At 40.5% G+C, this 20,396-nt stretch overlaps 1 long non-coding RNA gene across 1 annotated transcript; it reads right to left on the bottom strand.

Annotated features, from left to right (window-relative positions):
- Positions 1-1,719: 1,719 nt before the first annotated feature.
- Positions 1,720-19,130, bottom strand: LOC147825790 (uncharacterized). The gene is made up of 2 exons (XR_015439966.1): positions 11,979-19,130; positions 1,720-11,612 (listed from the first exon to the last, which is right to left on the bottom strand). It is a non-coding gene; the product is annotated as an uncharacterized LOC147825790 (long non-coding RNA).
- Positions 19,131-20,396: the final 1,266 nt, after the last annotated feature.

The following is a 20,396-nucleotide window of genomic DNA, read 5'->3' as shown; positions in this document are numbered from 1 at the left end:
TGATTAGAATGAATAATCGATAATGTAAAATAGGAAGAAAAGGTCCAAAGGGGTAGGGGTAGTGGGAGGGGCAGGGGAAAGGAAAGAAGGGAAAGAAAAATGATGAGAAATGGAAAAATTGGAAATAAAGTCTTTGTAAATAGGGAAGGGTGGAGGGCATGAAGGGAGGGCTAGGAATGGGGAAAAAAATAAGAACCAAGATGCATTATGTAAAGGTACAATTCCCAATGAGAAATGTAATTGTGTTGTATACCTACAATGTACCAATAAAAGAATTTAATACAAAAAAAAAAGAGTGGAAGAAGTAAATTGAGCACCTTTTGTGCAAACAGAACATTATCCTGGTCCAGGTGACTATACTTGTCGATATCCAAATTAGGGCCAGAATGCTTGGAAGTCAGCCTAACATGGATAATCTGGCATATATGACAGCTAGGGGACATTCATTCATTCATTTACTCAAAAAATTGTTATTTACTCCTTACTATGTGCTGGGACTCCACATGGTAAATAAAGATAGACTCCATCTCTACCCTTGGTTATTTATCATTTGGATGGAGAGGCAGATCTTAGTGAAAAAATCAGATACACGTAAATTAGCAGCTGAGGTAAGGGATATAAGAGCAATGATGCTGTGAAAATGTCAAAGTATTTTAAAAAGTATTTAGTCCAGGAGGCCACGGAGGTCTCCTACAGGAAGTAATATTTACACTGATATTTGAAGGTTACTAAGTATAGAGGGGAGAGAACATTTCATGCAGAAAGAAAGCATGTGCAAAAGCACTGTGCCAAGGTGAGTAGAACAAATCAAGAGAAAGTTGAAATAGAGAGCACAAAGAGAAGGGGAATTATGGGAAGTGAGTTTGGATCCACAGATCTAGTAGAGAATGGTCACCACCGAGGCCCTTAAGTCAAGAGCAGTAGTAAGTCACTAAAGTAATACATAGAGGTGGCCAATGTGACAGCAATCTTCTTTGAGTGGCATAGTGTCTGGCAGGAAAACAATGTGTCCAAGTGGAACATAAGTTAAGGAAGAGTCCAAAATATAAACTCTCCAAAGTCAAGGGTCTTTATTTACTGGTGTACCTAGAATAGCACCTGGTTCATGGGAGGAACTAAATCAGTATCTGCAGAATGAATAATGGGACAAGATATGAGGGACCAGGAGAAGCACTATTTCTGGAGATTAGGAAGCACGTGTACCTTGAAGGCCAGGTAGGACCAGGAAGTGTGGAAATGGAGAGCTCAGGTACACCAGGGAGATCATCCAGAGAGAGAGACCGGCTCAGGCAGAAGGCAAGGTGGCCATGGGGCCCAGACAGAATGAGCAGTTCACTTTGGCTGGAAAACAAGGTGCATGAAGAGTCATGAGAGTACAATTACAAAGGTAGGCTAAGGTTAACTACCAGGGGCCCACTTCAAATGCCAAAGTTATTTCCCAAGCTTCTCCATATATCTCCTCTTGACATTTGGAGTTCTCACTCATGGGAACTCTGTGTGCTGTAGCAAGTGGAGACAGGCGCCAGGAAATCCAGTTCTTAAGATGCAAGCACTCCACACCAATGTGATGATAGATTTTTTGTTTGCTTTTTATTTGGGAATTCCGGAACACAAGCCAGCCCTCCTCATCATATGTTCCAGAGAGCCACTGGGGCGGTCTTCCCTCTATCTGACATGTGGATCTCACAACCTCAGCCTGCAGTTGCTCTACCCTTGGGGAGCAGGAGAAGGGGATATGGAAGTGTATGGATGCAATCTGGAATTCCGGCACCATGCAAGAGGAAAATGTGCTGCAGCTCAATCACGCAGAACTTCTAAAGGAGCATTTCTCCCACAGAGACTACAGGCCTGTCTTTTTGCCACTATTAATATACAGAGAACTGCACTTGGACAAATCAGAGCTGTTGGAATGAGTTACTGATCACAAGAGTTCTGAGTGTTAGTGGGGGCAGGAATGAAATTCAAAATATGCTATCTTGCTCTGTGTGTGGGTGTATCTCATTCCTTCCTAAATTTTGAGATACTGGTTTCACTACAAGAGTAACCAACTGGAAGTCAGGAATCCTGGCTGGTTATCCTACTTTGCCATAAACTACTTTAAGATTCAGATACTTAACCTTTCCAGGTTTCCTCACCTGTTAAAAAATAATTATAAAGAAGAAGGTAAGAGGTGGATAGTTGGGAGCCCACTGTGGCTGGGAGGTGCCAAAGTGTTTCATTATGGAAGCAGCATTTGGGTGAGAGACCATGAGGAAACAGAAAGTCCATGCTATGTGGAATTAGCTCTGATGTTGGATCCCAGTCCTCTCTTACCAGCCAGCTGTCTTTCCAAGTGAGGATTCACTAAGTGTTCACTCTGTCCCTATTCCAAGTGCATAGCCAATATTAACTTAATCAACCCTACAACTGTCCCTATGAGGATACAATTACCATCCTAACCACTAAGTACCTGACAGTGAGCTCTGAAGGTGTCTACCTCTTAGAGTTCCAAGCACAGCAATCTTATTTCCTCCTTGCATCTGCAGCTCTACTAATATTTGACCTAAGTCCTCTTTGCTGCACACTTAGCATCCTGTATCCTCTACTTTCATCAGGTTCCTCTTTGTCTATATCCTCCTGAAATTTGCACACACAGGTGGCCAAGGATGCAAGAAGCATTACTGGATTTCATAATGCAGCCTCACTGCAAGACATAGCCTTTTTCAGGCCTACCCTACAATGAGGATCACAATGTGGATGGCAGGTGGAACTGAATTTTGGGTACATATGGAAAATATCAGAAAGAAATCTTTATTGTCCCCACCTGTGTGACACCTCACCATTCCTATTTAAGACCTTTTTAAATTGACTAAGAAAAATCACTGATCCATCTCCAGGGGGCTTTTTGAGCACACATTGCATTCCTGCTGGGAACTTATTCCAAAGCCAGAAAGCACAGTGCTCCCCCATCTGCTGTGTCTCAGGTTTGGTCTGTTTTCTGTATGAGCATACAGGGCTGGGGAAGACGGAGATGAAAAGAAATAAAGAAGGCTTTTGCTTAATCCCTCTTGCCATACAAAATACCACCCACTCACCAGGAAGATGCCTGCCCTTTCTGGTTGCAAGTGTGCTATGAGTCATTGGACCAATGGTTCTACTCTGTAGGCTCTTTTCTTCAAAGACAGAGACATTTCTTTCTGACTTTTCTCTACCTTAGGTGTGCTAGCATGGGATAGGAGTAGCAACAGTGGTGGAGACAAAGATCTATGTCTGATTCCTCTTGAGCATTAACCTAGTTTTTGGCACACAGTACATGCTCAATCTTTGTTGAATCAAAGAGAGAGGAAAACAACAAGAGGAGAGGAGAGGGAGGAAGAAAGAGGGAAAATGAACAAGTGTGACAAGTGTGTCAAGTGTGTCTCTCTGGGAACCCTCTTATCATCTGGTCAGGACCAGGTGTCAGAGGAAAGGTCTTCTTCCCAGCTGGAAATAGAAGATGAGGAGCATTTATTGGGTATCTGCTAGATGCCAGCAACTTTACTTACATTAGTCCATGCTATCTTTCATGTTTTGTGAAACAGGTACCAGTATCACCCATTTTACAGATGAAGAAGCTAAAGTTGCGATTGCTGAGTCATTTGCCCAAGAACATAAAGCTTGTTAGTGGTACAGTGGGAATATTAAAAGACCTTAGTCTATCCACTTTTGAGTGTTTGATCCTCTACACAGCACCAAGTTGGCCTCTTGGTGGGGTTGTTGCAAGAAATGCCTCCAGCTTTTTTCCCAGGATCCACAGCCTTAAAGCCACAGTTCTTCCTAAGAATCTTCAGATAGGCTGCTGGAAGGGAGATAGCAAGCAGAGCACTCCTGTCTCTAGAAGTATGTGAGCCACAGGCTATGTGGTGGCTGGACTGGACACCTATCAATTGTTCTATGCACCCTAGCCCTCCTTCTAAGAGATAAGGGATTCCCCTCCAGGGTTGCTTTGGGCCTCAGGGTTGCTCAGCTCCTTCCACTGGAGGGCAATCCAAGAAACCCTAGAAGCACACATGGTTTAGGATCAAAGCTTCTGGGAGGGCTCCTAAGCACTCCATGCCAGGATGCTGCTGATGGATCCTTGAACTGCTGAGAGATCTGGGGAGTGACTCTGGCTCTGCAGTGGAGCTAAAGCCAACCATCTATCCACAAGAGGCTGCCTGAGAGACTGAAGCTCAACCAGGATGCCTGATAGGACCCAAAAGGGCCTCTTTCTCTTCTCCTTGAAGGGAAGTCAGGCTTGAAAGTGGAAATGTTTTCAACTTGCATGGTTACTTAGCAGCTACAGAACTCCAGCATCCCAAGGAGGAAACGGAAGGACTCCAAGCAGCTTTGATGATCTTAGAAAATGCTCACTCTGGCTTCCCCCAGAAAAACAGCAACTAAGGCAACTTCTATGCTGCTCTCTATGGCCCCTGGGATGAGGGCAAGGGCTGATCCTTGAAAGTGAAAATGGAAAACTGTTTCTTAACCAGTTTCCAGATTTGTAGCCCTGAAGCCCACACAGACATTGCCAGAGGTCTTCGAGGGAAGGCTTGCTTCTTGTCTTGAATCCCAGGTAAGAATTTCATGCTGGGTGGTCAGGTAGTTTCATCACACAATCAGGACTTTCAGAGGCAGCAATGTTCAGTAACAAGCAGGAGCATGAAGTGAGGGATCTGACAACTGCTACAAAATCAATAAGCAAATCCCAGAATTATGTGTTATAGCTGGTTTCATTCTGCCATGTTTACTCAAATATTTGATCCATCTCTCTTCCTGGTCATCTGAATTTCAAGAAGAAAATACTTTAGAATTTTGCTTTCATACTGTACCGCCCACTGAGAGTCTCAGCTGTCAGCAGCATCACCTAACTCAGGAAGCCTCAGCCTCAGGATAAATGTTCAAAGACATGAACAGTGAGGCATTGCTGGGGGATGGGAGAGAGCCTGACCGCAACATCACCATTATTATAATAATCACTTCCCTTTCTGTTTAAAGGATGGCAATAATTTTTCTTTCAGTGCATTTTTGTATACAGCTTATTTGCCTATTAAACCATCAAGAGAGAGCATTAGAAATTAGTCACCTTTTATTATTAAATGAATAAATGTGCAATAACTACCCTTGATGTGGGTGAGAAAGCAATGGGAAACAGAAACCCTACTGAAGCAGCAGTAGGAGTGAACCTCTGCCCTCTAGTGAGCAACTGGCCTTGCTCAGCCCCATGTATCTGGTCTGCAAACTGGGAATGACTGGGAGTGACAACTTCTTCTCAGCTTAATAATTATTATGTGTACCAGTTTGGAACACTGTATGTGAAATGGTGGAGCACCTTTGTCAACTGCACACCTTGCTTTAAAAAAGGACTTTCATTCAGTTATAGTGGCACAGTTTGTAATACCTAAAGCTTGGAAACAGCCCAAGTGCCCATCAACTGGAAACTGGATAAAGATGTGGGTTTTTTTTTTTTACAAAATGAAGTACTACTCAGCCATAAAGAATGAGAAACTAGAGACATTTATAGCTAAGTGCATGCATATTGAGGCCATACTCTTAAGTGAAATAAATAGGACACACATGTGTAAATGCCAAATAGTTTCTCTAGCATGAGAAACTGAAAGTGTAAATGAGGATTAAAAGGATTAAAACAAATAATTGATAATTTGAAATAGGAAGAAAAGATCCAAAGGAGTAGGGGTAGTGGGAGGAGAAGGGGAAAGGAAAAAAGGGAAAGGAAAAATGATGAGAAAAGGAAAAAATGGAAACAAAGTCTTTGTAAATAGGGAAGGGAGGACAGGGAATGGGGAAAAAATAAGAACCAAGATACAATCATATACAGGTACAAGCACCCAATGATAAATGTAAATGCATTGTATACCTAAAATGTACCAATAAAAGAATGTAAGCCAAAAAAAAGGGATCTTTCATTATATTTAGTAGAGTTTAATTGAGCAAGAAATGATTCACAAATGTATCAGCCCTCAAAACCAGAACAGGTTTGGAGTTTTGCTTTGCAAAATGTGGGCAGGCAGCACTTATGGACAGAAAACAGAAGTCAGGTTAGAGACAGCTGGATTGGTTACAGCTTGGCATTTACATCATTTGAACATGGTCTGTTGGTTGGCCCTTGTGATTGGCTGAGACTTGGCTATGGTATTTGTTACAAAAGCATACTACTATGTCAAGCTTTCAATTACTTTACATACTAAAATGGAGTGTACTTCATTACCTAAAGACTCAAGTACAGAAGATTCTCAGGACAAATTTAGTTTAATTTAATCACTTTCTGCAGTGTGGAGCACAACATACATAAAACAACATGGAGGCCCTTGGTATATTATTCTAATGAGGGAACTATTCTTTCCAATAGGATGCTAGACTTAGATTTAAAAAATAAAATTTTTGTCATTTTTTGAGTATGAAAAGAATGCATACAGTAGCAATGATGATATTAAACATAGGAAATCAGGCCTGAATGTTACCAAAATGTTCTGAAGAAATGCATTCTTTCAATCATCAGGCACTGCTTCTGGGTGACACTAGAGAAACAGAGGCAGAGGCCCTCCATCTGAAGAAAGCCCACAGTCTAGTGAAGGGAGCAGGGAACAGGGAGCATGTTAACAACAACTTGTGCTGAAGTGTGAGATAGCCTAAGGGAAGGCAACTATCCAAAACTGTGGTCTGGAACAAACTCCCCGAAATAGCTCTGATTACTGGAATCACAGAGGGCACTCCTGAGAGGCAGAGCAAGTTCCCTCGAGTTTGCACCAGAGCACCTAAGTTCACCTGTCATTCCTGTCTCCAGGTGTCTGTGGAATGAGATTAGTTTGGTTCGATCTTGTCTTTGCACTTGTCTCTTAGGTGCATTTGCCATCACCACCTGCTGCTGTATTTATGTTTTTCTGCAAAGCCATCGGCTTTTATGCAGCGGAAGTGATGGTGCTGCTGCTAACATGATGCTTCAGCACTCAGGGCCTGATGCCGCTCAGAGATACTCACACGCACCTCCCAGGGGCTGTGCCAGGGAGTGTCAGGAGGAAGAGTCAAGCTCAAAGAATGCCTTGACCAGTGTTGGGGAGCTGCTCCTCCCTGCTGCTCCCTGTGTCATTTAGGCAAGGAGGATTAGGGTGTGCCTTGAGGTCAGTCTGGGGAATGCCCCACTTCCCCAAACATAGCACGCAATTATACCAGAAGGAGGTCACAGGGTCTGGTCTTGTGAGCAAATAATGCTGTCACTGTATAATAGAAAGCTAATGATTTATGTCATTTTCCTCTAACCTCTTGCTTTCACGACCTTCATTACTCACACTTGAGACAAAGGTCTGTGTAAGCTGAGGCCGCTCTCACACACAAGTTATGATACAATGCACTTTGTGCCTTCTGCAGTTTCCTGCCTCCATTCCTGCACCTGGCAGAAGCTCCTAACACATTCTGTAAGGCTCTGCTCAAAAATCCCCTGCTGTCTGCAGTGCACACATGTACAGTTAATTGAATTACAGCACAAGCCCTGAACTGCCATAGACTGGCTAAATGCAAAAAGGGAAGGTGCATTTGGTGCCACACAGTAGGAGTTATAATAACAAAGAAGAAAAGAGAAAGGGGCATTAGGTAGAAAAGAGAGCCTGCCACCCAAATGTTGCGTTTGATACCTTTGACTATTATATTTCCCTTTTGGTGCCCGTAAGATATGTAACTTGTTTTTTTAATTAATTTTATTGGTACATTCTAGGTATACAATATAATAACATTCATCATTGGAAATTTGCATCTTTACATAATCCATCTTGGTTCTTATTTTTGCCCTTTCCCCTGCCCTCCCTTCAACCCCTCCATCCCTCCCTAGCTACAAAGACTTTTGTTTCCATTTTTTCATTTCCTCATATTAATTCCATCCCATTCTTTCCTTTCCCCTACCCCTCCCATTTCCCCCTTCCCTTTACCCCTTTTCTTCCTATTTCACATTATTTATTATACCTTTTAGTCCTATTTACATTTTCAGTTACTCACACCAGAGAAACTATTCGGTATTTACACATGTGTGTCCTATTTACTTCACTTAAGAGTATGGCCTCAATATGCATCCATTTAGCTATAAATGTCTAATTTCTCATTCTTTATGGCTAAGTAGTACTCCATTTTATTTTTTTAAAACACACATTTTCTTTATCCAGTCTCCAGTTGATGGGCAATTGGGCCGTTTCCAAGCTTTAGCTATTACAAACTGTGCTGCTATGAACATGGGTGCACATATATCTCTGTGGCATGATTCTTTTAATTCTTTTGGAAAGATACCCAGCATAGGAATAGCTGGGTCAAATGAGACTTCCAATCCCAGTTCTTTGAGGTATCTCCATACTGATTTGCAGAATTTTATATATTTTGTTCAACCCAAACTGTCCCACACTCATACGACCCCAGTATGAATTTTCTTTCTTTCTTTTTTTTTTTTTTTGGTACCAAGGATTGAACTCAGGTCCTTGCACTTGCGGGGCAGGCAGTAGAAGTATGGATTTTCTTTCACCTTCTTATAACACCTATTACAAATCATTAGAAGACACAATGAGAAATAGTAGCATAGTCCATTTGAGCCACATAACATTCCATAAGATAAGCATAATTATTTTCATTTTACACATGATGAAATTAAGGCATCATGTGATCAAGTGAAGTGCAGAAGTTTGCCTAGCTAGGTAGCAACAAAAGCTTCAGATTAGAACCCAAGAATTTCAACTCAAAATCTAGACATTTCCATTAAAATCAAATAGGTAGAGAAACTAAGACAAGAAAAACAGGTGGATTATGTTCAATTTCTAAGCAGAAAGGACTGCAAAAAGGAACAAAAGTGAAGGAAAGGGGGCCTCTTCTGTTACAGATGGGTCTAAGTGAGCAAATAAAGAGCAAAGAGCTGGCATTAAGGGCCCATCTACCAGTGGGAACTGACAGGGAAGTGATGACTGTAAGGGACTCAGGGAGATCCAAAGGCACCTTTCCAGAATTGCTTTCTTTGCTTCATTGGTTCAACCACCTAGTGTTCAAACAACAAATTATGATTGAGCATCTGCTCTGTTTCACCTCTTTCTGAATTCCAGTACAAGAATATAGCTTTTGGCCTCCAAGTTCCCAGCCTTCCCAGGGACTCTGACTTCTAGCCACATGAATCTGCTGATTTACCCTGAATTCCAGGTCTTTCTCTGGGTGCATGCTTTGCACATTCTATGCCTTCCCAAAGGAATGTCTTTCCCTTCTTCACAGTGCAAAAGTCTTGTGCAACTTTCCAACCCCAACTACATGACCCTTCTCTGGAGCAGCCTGAACCAGATCCTCCAGCGAGAGTGTGACTATGGAGCCCCTTGAGTCCCTTCTCATGCTACTCTGTCCTCTGCCATGGTTCTGGACACTGTGGTCTGTGTGGAGGAGTTCTCATCCAGAGTTGTCCCTGAGACAGTGAATGAGGGAAGTCCTCAGAGCAGACAGAGTCTATCATCTTCCCAAGCCACCTTGACTTACCTTCCAAATCAAAGCAGGGAAGCGGAACACAACTATGCAATGATGGGAAAGATGTAAACTCATCCACAGTAATTCTTGTGGAAGAGAAACTAGTGAGGAAGAGGAAGGGGATCTGTATGCTTTTATAAATCAAAAGCATCCCAAAACGTATTAACTGCCTCAATTTTGTTGACAAAGTACAGTTGTCACACTCCCATATGTCAGAGTTGGAAGTTAGCATTCCAGCACTTTGACCTCTGAACTAGTGGTAAGACCTGAAGGACCTGTGCTAGTCTAGAAGAAAAGATTCTAAAAAAAGAAATTGTGAGAGCTTGCATAGCTCTACCCAGGAAGCCAACACTGACCTTACCATGGCTAGAGGACAGCACTAGAAACAACCTCTCTGCTCTTTGGAAGAAAGATTCCATCTTGGGGCAGGAGTCACTGTCACTTTAAATCTTTCAATGCTATATGCTTTGTTGTCCTGTGCAACAAGATACTATCAAGGATTAATTTCCTTACCTTAAATCTGCCAGTACAGCATAGAGACAAAGACCTCAGCCTATAGTACCAAACTAGACTAGATTCAAAATCCAGCACCACCATTTTCTAGAGACTTTAGACAACCAACATAATCTCCTGGGGACTTGGTTTTCCATCTCTGAAATTGTAACATAGGGTTAAACACTGAAAATGGGTTGTGGGCTTAGACAACATAATATACAGAAAGTACGCAGTGCTTAAAATACCATAATCATTCACAAAAGGCAGGCATTGGTATTGATATATTTTTTACTGCTACTTCCTTGATACAGTGTCTGGAAAGTATTTTTATCTCTAAAATTCAGGCATTGACATTTAGCTTCTATATCATTAGAATAAAGGTAAGAATTTACTCAGCATGAGAGTGTGCTTACTAAGGATTAGGGAAATGGGGGGCAAAACTATGGCATGTGGAGCTGTTTGTATCATTGAAAGCTCTAAGAGGTTCACCATGACTGGTCTAAGGAAACTAAGTAGATGATGTTCTTGGGCCCCATACCCTTGGACCAGTACTCAGCGACATACATCCCTGAAAGAAACAGTATCCCAGCCTGTAGCCACTTATTCCCAGCAACTGGCCAGTCACTCTTGCTTCTGAACAGCTTTCTATTGCTTTCTTTGCTTCAGTAAACTGGAAATGCTCTTTTACTTGAATGCCTCCCCTACCAAGATATTAGGAACTGGAGTCCAAAGCATTTGTCCTCCCTATCTCTGTACCTGAGGATCTGGCTCAGGTCAGGTCTTACTATGTGTGGAATACATAGATAACTTTAGCAGGGAAATGAGAGTGAATTGATAAAGATACACTTGATTAAGTCCATAAATGACATTGTTTGATAGTGCCAGAATAGAAGGTTCTAATTGCTTTTGTATCTTGTTTTCCAAATTCTAATTACAACAAAACATTCATTATCCCCACAATGTCCTCTACTCTCCTCTTCTTCTCATTGTTCTTTTCAATCTTCATTTCATGCTCTGCCTCCTATGCTCAAAGCCCAAACTGAGGAAGATCAGCCAGGGAGATGTGTATTTCACAGGCCAGTGGCAGCACTCACCTTCCCAGAATCCACAAAGCATTCTTCTGGAAATTTCAGTAAGAACTGACCCAAACCTAGATTGCCCACAGAGTACCTTAGTTTTATAAATAACAAACACAGGCATGGAGGTTTAAGTTGTAGGAAAAATACAAAATCCAGTTAGAGAAAAGAGTACATACCAGGATGTCAGCTATAGTAGTCAGGGTGCCCATTAGATCCCCCAAATCTCAAGGATTTAATACTACAAAAGTGTTATGGCACACAGCTAATGCAGGTCAGTTACACCTAGTCATTCAGAGACCTAGGCTGGCAGAGGAGCAAGCCCTCACGTTGTGACATCACCATCCTAGCAGATGGCTTCTGGGCTCACTATCATCCTAACACATGACACTTGAGTTCTCTCTGCAAGGGAATAAATAGGGGGACTTACCTTCACTTTTAAACACTTGGGCCAAAAATGACATACATCACTTCCACTCAGAGTCCATTAGCCATTATCAGTCAAGGGCCCATTTAATTGCAAGAATATGAGAACACGAGGTTCTTTAGCTGTTCAGAAAGGAGAGATCAGGATATGTACTCAACTGGCAGTTCTCTACCACAAATTTTAAAACATCACAGGCATCATAATATAGATTCAGGTTTCACTTACGTAACTGATATAATTGAACATAGTTCTACTCTCATTAAAATGGAGAGGATCCCTTGAATAGAAATTTTATAACACAATTCATTGGGATCAGCCTAGCTCTACTGGTAGATTTGATTATGGAGACTTCTCAGTATAAGGATAGCCTGGCCATTGTAAGCCAATTGTTCCTTGAAGGTAGAGGAAAAGTCTGAAACTACATCAAAGCTGGAGTCATGCTGTGTACCGGCAATGGGTGCTTTTGTGTAATATTTAAAATGCAATACCTTTGATAGACTTTGATAGACTCTGGTTCAGAAAATCACCTCCAGCCCCACTCCCTGCAGAAAGGCTGCAGAGAGAATGAGAAACAAAAAAGTGAGAACATTTTGCTGAAAGGTAAACCAGGAAAACCAATTTTTATACTCCTTTTGAATGAGACCATGCAACTATATTCTTGGAAGTTACTTTCTGAGTGTGACTGACTTACACTATCCAATTAGCAGAGATGGAAAAACTGTGAACCAAACAGCTGTTCAAATACATTGAAATGTTTCATTAGGGTCAATGCATATAACGAATTCCTCATTTTAAATATAAACATCAACTGAAAGGAATTCAATTTAATAGAAAATCAGTCTCTTTTCTACTCAACTAAAATAAATGTCCAGCAAAACATTTATGCGAACACATGTCAGGCTAGCTGCCTAAGGCAACAGCATCTCAACTCAGGCCAGGACATACTATAACTCCAACAGAACCAGAGCCAGCTCTGTCATTCATTCCATAACAGGGAACACCTTCATGTAGACAGACACTGAACTTGGAAACAATAGTACTGTAAGTATTGGTGTGGCAAGTTCCTTACCAATTCGAACAATCTATTTAAACCAGCAAATATTGTTCACAATGGTTACCTTGAAATATTTATTTATTTAATGAAATAAGTTAAGTACTATGTTCATAAGTGTCCAGCATGCACTGGCCCTGTAGATAATAGGCTCTGAATGCTTTGTCCTAAATTCATTAGTTGTCTTAGCAGGAAAAAGAACTGAACTTGAGTCAAGTAGCATCAACATAAAGCTGAACAACTCAACAAAATGCACCTTAGTTTTTCCTTCTCCAAAACAAGGATGATAACAACTCTTCTGCCTTCACAACAAACCTATAGAGATGACCGAGATAAAATATAGGAGAAACTTTTGAACTCTTGAAGAGGAGACAAAGAGAAACCAAAACTATTATTATGTGTCTTTGCTGAGGGACAACAGGTGATTTTCCCCACCAGGAAACAGCTCTCCAATCTTGAGAATTCACATTGTCCATATCAAAAAAATGCCGCAGTGCTAACCTGTTTGCTAACGTCAAATAGAACTTGGCAATGTGTTTAGTTAACTGAGTTCATTATGCTTAAAAACACAACAGCGGATGAACAGGAAAATACTGAGCGGGCCTTGCTCCCCTGTTCTGACTGTAGGAGTGACTGAACAGGTTAGGGTGCTGAGTCATCAACAACAAAAGAGCATTAAACAGAACCATCCTGTTCAGTTTTCATGCTATTGTGACGTTCTTGGGATTTCCCACTTTCTGTTCCCAATGTCCCATGGTAGAGCCTTTTTTTTCTAAGAAACATAAATCTAAGATCACTTTTTTTAGGAACTTATTTTTGACAACTGGCCAACAAGATATCCAGAAGCTGCACTTTTAGAGCTAACAAATGAGATGTCACTGACTGAATTTTTATTTTTTAAATAAAGAATGAAAACTTCATTTTTCACTCCCATAATGGGAAAAAAACACCCATGGACATTTAATTTTAAACTAAAACCCCATTTAGACCATGGGAAAGGAGATGGGTTTTCAGTTGCTCCAAATGGTGGTGAATCTTCATACAGGCCCACAGCCTAAAAGAGGCAGTTCGTAATACCTACTTAGGAAATTCTATTAGTAAAATAAACGTTATTTCTCTGGGACAGTCCCTCCTGAAATGCCATGCCAGCTCCTGGATGAATTTTGAACAGTGAGCACACTACTGGGAATAACAGGAGTCCTTGTCTTCAAAGGAGCTACAGTCTTTCAGCATCCAGTGACTCATTAATCCTCATAGCTGATCTATAAGGACATCAAAAACAGTCATTATTTTTTCCCATTCCACAGATTTCATAGGCTCCAACATTTACCTGAGGGTAACAGGACATGTTTGTGGTGGAACTGAGCCTCCAGGACCAGCCGGACTCCTGGGAAATTACTGCTTTCCAGCAGGTTCTTTGTATCATCATGTGATCACTTGTTCACTCACGTGCTGCACAAACATTCTCTGAATGCTGACTCTGGGTCATGCACTTAACTATGTGCCAGGATAGGGAACTGACCAAGGCAAGGTCCTGCCCCAGAGAAATGGAGGAGGCTGGGAAGTAAATGGTAATTACAGCTAGACCCCCGAAACCATAGGAAATATAACTGGCTAGGTACATGCTACACATAAAGCAGTCTAGGTCCTTGTCCCAGCTCAGACTCACATATTCATTTTTGCATGTCTTATTCATCTCATCTCCTCCTAACATACTGCATAACTCAACCTCTTATTGTTTATACTCATGAACATACACACAAACACTAGAATATAAATTCTGTGAAGGGGGGCCAGGGATTTAGCTCAGTGGTGCCGCTGCCTCCCTCATAAGCACAAGCTCCCAAGTTCAATCCCTGGTACCAAAAAAATAAAAAGTAAAATAAATTCTGTGAAGACATATTTTTGTCTATTCAGGAATATACCTTCAGCACCTAAAATAGTGCCTAGAAAAGTAGCAGGAGCTAAATACACTTCTGTAGGGTGAGTGAATTCATTATATATACCTATAAATTTACTTACTCTCTTTGAGCCTCAGTCTTCACATCTACAATACAAACAATGTCTAGATGATTGGATTACATAATATAAACATATCTAGCACAGAGCCTAGACCATAATAAGCAAAATAAGTGACCATTATTATTCAATATCAGTGACACTGTAGGCTTTAGGGCTAAAGGAGTGTTAATGAGTAATAACAACCTCTACTTGAGGATGTCAGGAAACCTGTCATGTTGAGTCCTGAGGAATGAGTAGCATGAGAAAAGGAAAAGGACTCAAATACCAAAAAAGGCCAGACAAAGGCCAAGAAGCCTTCAATCTGTTCTTAAACTCTGGTGTCTAAAACAACATACTCCACTTTTGGTCACAGTCTTCCATCCTTGTGCCCTCAATAATTCCTGTACTTGAAGGGTACTTTCTCCAGGATTGGTCTCAGGACCAAAACAAAACAAAACAAAAAAATGGCAAAAGTCCCCTAACTCCTCTGACAAGGAAGCAGATTAGTCTCTAAGGGTATGGCAGCATGGGGCTTCTTTGAGGGCCCTGCCATGCCTAGATTCTGTATATACAGTACAAATCCAGAGCAATGAAGCTGGCCATGTAGTGACTGCAACAAGTAAAACAAGAGGCTTTCCACTCGATGACACACCTCTGATTCAGTCTGCCCTGACAAAGCTAGAGATTAAGTTTCCTTGCCTAAAGCTGCAAGGAGAAACATGACACCCTTTGCTGGCTAAGAGTGGAACATGCTTTATTAACCCAGCCTTAATTATATTCCATTTTGAGATTCAATAGTTTCGATTGCAACACCATATGAAACCAGGCTGAGTTGCACCCCATGGGACTCTGTCCATGGACAAGATCAGAACAGTGCCTGGGAGGCAGTGACCTGCTTATGCCAGCCCTTCAGAGAGCCAGCCTGGAGCCTGTGTCCAGCTCCGGGAGAAACCCCAAGGTGGCCCAACCAGGCCAGGGCTGGGCTTCCAGGGAGATAGGTAAGTAAAGCTTGCCTCTATTTACAGAAGAAACGATGCCTCACTGGAAAATCAGAAGTGAATGTGGCAGGATTTACATGTGCCCCTAAGTTACCAGGGAACACAGTGAATGTGACTATTCCCACTCAGACAAAATTCTCTTTGCTTCTGATCATCATCTTCCCTTTCTTCTCCATACCCTCCATTCTAGAAAGAGAAGAAAATGGTCTTTTTCTTTTCAACGGGCAGATTAGAATCAACCTGATTTGAAGGAAAGGAGTAAATAAATTGTGTACTACCAATTTGAGGGCAAACTTTTGCCCAATCGTTTGCCTACCTTCAACGCTTTTTCAATGAAGTCAACAAGACTGCCCGCTGGGCCAAGGACTAAGCGTCTCCATCACAATATTTAAATAGCTACCTAGGATTAAGCATTTACTACATAAGGGAGTATGTGGAGGGAATTAGCTCATTAAAATGTTACAAAAGCTTTATGAGGTAGGCATATACCTTCCATGTTTCTAGTTCTCATGATTAGAAAAAGGCAGAAGTGGTGCTCACACCCAAATCCACATGAAGTCCAAAGGACCACTCTTCCTGCCACACTATGCCTCCACAGGGTTACAAGATTGCAGAGGAAAGGAAGCAGCCTGAGTCATTCTAGGCCTCCTCATGTACAGTTGAAGTCCCGATGGATGGTAGGCCTCAGTAATGTCTGTTTAATTAGCTAATTAATTAAATGGGTAATTTTAAAGAATCTTAGACTGGGAACAAAGGGGTTAGTCAGAAGCCAGCTACAACAGGAATACACCACGTGGATTTGAGCCAGGCAGATCCCCCCTTGGGCACTGCCCTTACCATTTCAAAAGCTAAATGGAGAGAAGCTCAGCCGGTCCCAGCACCCGGAAGGAAGCTCCCCTGCTGCCAACCCAGGCTCCTAGGGCAGAGAAGGTGAGCTGCGTGGGTGTCAGAAGTACCCCCGCCTGTGGAAATGAGAAGACACGTAAACAAGTCTCAAAAACAGACTTCTGGATCACCTACAGCAACCCCAAAGGGAAATGAGATGGAACAATCTGATACTCAACCACTTAGACTCTCTGAACTGTCAACAAAAGAGGATCTGGGAAAAATGAAATCAGAAATAATTACTCAGATAACAGCAAAGATTGTGCTCATGGTGCAAGACATGATTAATAAATCTAGAGAGGACACAGATAAAAAAAATAGAGGATCTGAGGAACATGATGGAATCCCAACATAGGAAACAAATGGAACCCATAAAACAGATACAAACAGATTTCCAAGAGATTAAAAACTCCATCAAAAGTCTGAACAGCAGAATGAACCAATGTGAGGATAGAATGTCACATGTTGAAGATAAGATTGCAATTAATGAGGAGGAAAATAAAAATTGCTTTAAAATTGAAAGGGAACAGGAGAAATCAATCCAGCAGCTGCTAGACGATGCAAAGAATAACAAGACTGATTGGAGTCAATGAAGAAAGAGGTGAGAGTGCAGATGACATAAAAACACTGTTCACAGAAGTGATGGCAGAAAACTTCCCAAGGAGGGGGAACGAACTTGACATATAGATCAGTGAGGCATATAGGACTCCAAATAGCCTTAATCAAAAAAAAATCTACACATAGTCATATAATAGTTAGGATTCCAGAAATCCAACAGAAGAACAAAATTCTACAAGCAGTGAGAGAAAAGAAACAAATCACATACAAAGGAAAGCCCATCAGAATCACAGCAGACTTCTCAATGCAAACCCTCAAGGCAAGAAGAGCTTGGAGTTATGTATTTCAAGCCCTAAAGGAAAACAGCCTCCAACCCAGATTGATGTACCCTGCAAAACTATCTTTCAAAATGGATGGAGAAATAAGATACTTTCATGATAAAGAGCACCTCAGGAACTTCATGAATACCAAACCGGCACTCTAAAAAATTTTAGACAATACCCTAGGAAAAGACAATGAGGATCACAACCCTAGGAAGCCCAGCAGAATGAATCCATTGGGCGTGACAAATTAAACGCAAAGGGGGAGAATCCAACAAAAAGAAAAAGTCATGACAAGGCTTTTAAAACTTTTAATTTCATCTCCCTAATGAGTGTATAATTCAATCTTATTATTGTACTGATTAGTATTTTTCTGATTCTAGAGTTGCACATCATTCCTTGTGCTATACTGGCTATTTATCGTCTTCTTACATCTACATTTTAATTGTGTTGTCTATTAATGAGCTCTAAGAATTCTTTATATATTCAGGTCATAGGTTATATGTATTGTAAATATGGTCTGTTTAAGGACTACTTTTCATTTTATTGATGTCATTTAAAGTTTTAAATTTTGATGGAATCTCATTTATCAATTTTTTTCTTTTATACATCATGTTTTTTGTATTCTAGGTAGTTCTTGCCTACCCTGAATTCATAAATATTTTCCCTTATAAGTTCTTCTTAAAGTTTTATACTTTTAGGCTTTCTTATTTGGGTTCATAGATCCCTTCAAGTTATTTTCATGTATGGAAATAAAGGGTTGAGGTTAATTTTTTATATATGGATACCAGGTGTTCTAGTGCCGTTTGCTGAAGACACTATCTCTTCCTCGGCTCTTGAATCGAGTTTATATTCTATAAAATGCTAATGTTAAATAATCTTTCAAAACTCAGTGGACCATATATGTGTGGTTCTATTTCTAGATTCTCTGTTTTATTCAAATGATCTATATGTCTTTCCTTACACCAATACTGCCTTGATTACTGTAGCTTTAGAAGAAGTCTTAAAATTAGGTACTAAACATCTTACAACACTGTTTTTGTTTTTAACTTTTCTAGGTCCTTTGTACTCCTATATAACTTTTAAATTTCAATATCCAATTCTTCATTTCTAGCAAGTATACACAGATCTGAATTTTTATATATAATTTGTGTTTTCTAATCCTGCTAAATTCAAGTACAAGTTCTAGGGGCTTCTAGAGATTTCTTAGTATTTTCTCTGCAGATGATCATTTCATCTACATATAAAGATTTTGCTTCTGCCATGCCAATCCTATCCTAGTTGTGTCATTTTATTGCCAGACTATTTTGGTGGGGACTAGGTTTCAAAGTTTAATGGACAGATAAAGACTAAGCATATCTGCCCTTGTTCCCCACCTCAAGGAGAAAGCATTGTATCTTCTCCATTTATATAAGGCATTCTCGCTGGAAGTGTGGAGTACATGTCTTTAATCTGTTGAGAAGGTTCTGTTCTACTTCTAGTCTCCTGATCGCTTTTACCATGAACAGCTGTAGAATTTAGTCCAATACTTTTTCTCCAACTAGTGACAGGATCATATGGCTTTTTCCTTTCCTCTGTTTAAATGATGACTTTGGGGGGTGGATCTTCCAATGCTGAACCAATACTGCCATCCCTATAACAAAACTACTTTCTACATCCTGCCAGATCTGACTTCCAATAGTTTGTTTTGTTAAACAAATTTCGATCTATGTTCATACTTTTTTCTTCTATTATCTTTATCCAATTTTAGGATTAGCACAATGTTGAGTTCCTAAAATGAGGGGAGAAGTGTTCCTTCTTTTTTCTGCTTTAATTGTTCGATATAATTTATCAGTTAAAATATTTATGAGCCTGCTGTTGTCAAATAGGTAGGTTTTCAAGCTAGGAATATACTTTCTTTAATAGGTGCTATTCAAATTTTATATTTCCTCCAGAGTTAGTTTCATTAATTTGTCTTCCAAGGTACTTCTTAGAAGTTGTCAAATTTATTTCAAAAAAGATTTTTGTAATATGCTTTCTATATCCTTTTAAATTCTCTAAAATCTGTGGTAATGTCTCCTAGATCTTAATATTTTAATTTTAAAAATGTATAACTGATATTGTATAACAGGAAGAAAAGGTCTAAAAGACCAGGGGAATTGGGAGGGATAGAGGAAGGGAAAAAAGGGAAAGGAAAAAATATGAAAAGAGGGAAAAAAATGGAAACAAGGTCTTTGCAAATGGGGAAGGGTGGAGGGGGTGAAGGGAGGGCAAGGGAAGGGGAAAAAAATAAGAACCAAGATACTCATGTAATGGTACAAGATCCCAATGATGAATGTAACTATTTTATACTGAAAATGTACTAATAAACTTAATGGGGAAAAAAAGAAAAAAAGAAATGGTCACTCTGACTGGCAAAAAAAAAAAAAAAAAGCAAAGTGGTTGGACTAGATGATTGTTGATGGCATCTACCCCAGGATATTGCCACAATTTCACCTAGCCAGCTGGTGTCCAAAAGCCTGCATTGGAAGTTCATCCTATTTTCCCATCTCCCACCACATACCACACCTGTTTCCCTTGCACAAAAATGAGCCCTTACCCTGACAACACTTCAGCCCCACCTCTGGCAAGTCATTTGCCTAGTTAGGCAGTTATATAGGTGTGCATATGAGTTACTGCTAAGCAGGCAAAACTGGTGACCATCTACTGAAAGGAAAAACATCACAACCAGGAAACAAGGTCCTCTTTAAGCTCTCACATGGGAAGAAGGAGCCCTGTGACTGGACATTCCTCCCATCAATCAGGAGACATGCAAATGTCCAAAAGAGCTTTCCTGGACATGGCTAAAGTATTTAGAAGCAAAGGATTATCATCTAGCCATGGTCACTACTACAGAGAGGTCATGTTGCCACATTCAGTAAATTATTTTTTAGTACATAACCTGTACTAAGTATTAGATGGGACAAAGAGAAGACAAAGAGGAAAAAATAAATTATTCTTACCTCAAGAGCTCACAGTCCTGCAAGATGTAACCACAATCTAAATTGGATTCATAAGAATGAATAAAGAAAGTCTTAATTCTGCCAGGAGAATGGAAAATGAGAAAAGGTGGCT

Source organism: Heterocephalus glaber, unplaced genomic scaffold (assembly GCF_053883595.1).
Source record: "Heterocephalus glaber isolate CG9 unplaced genomic scaffold, H.glaber_assembly_v1.0 deba00001481, whole genome shotgun sequence".
Lineage (NCBI taxonomy): Eukaryota > Metazoa > Chordata > Mammalia > Rodentia > Bathyergidae > Heterocephalus > Heterocephalus glaber.
The sequence above is the reverse complement of the archived record's forward strand: the minus strand, read 5'-3'. Positions and strand labels throughout refer to the sequence as shown.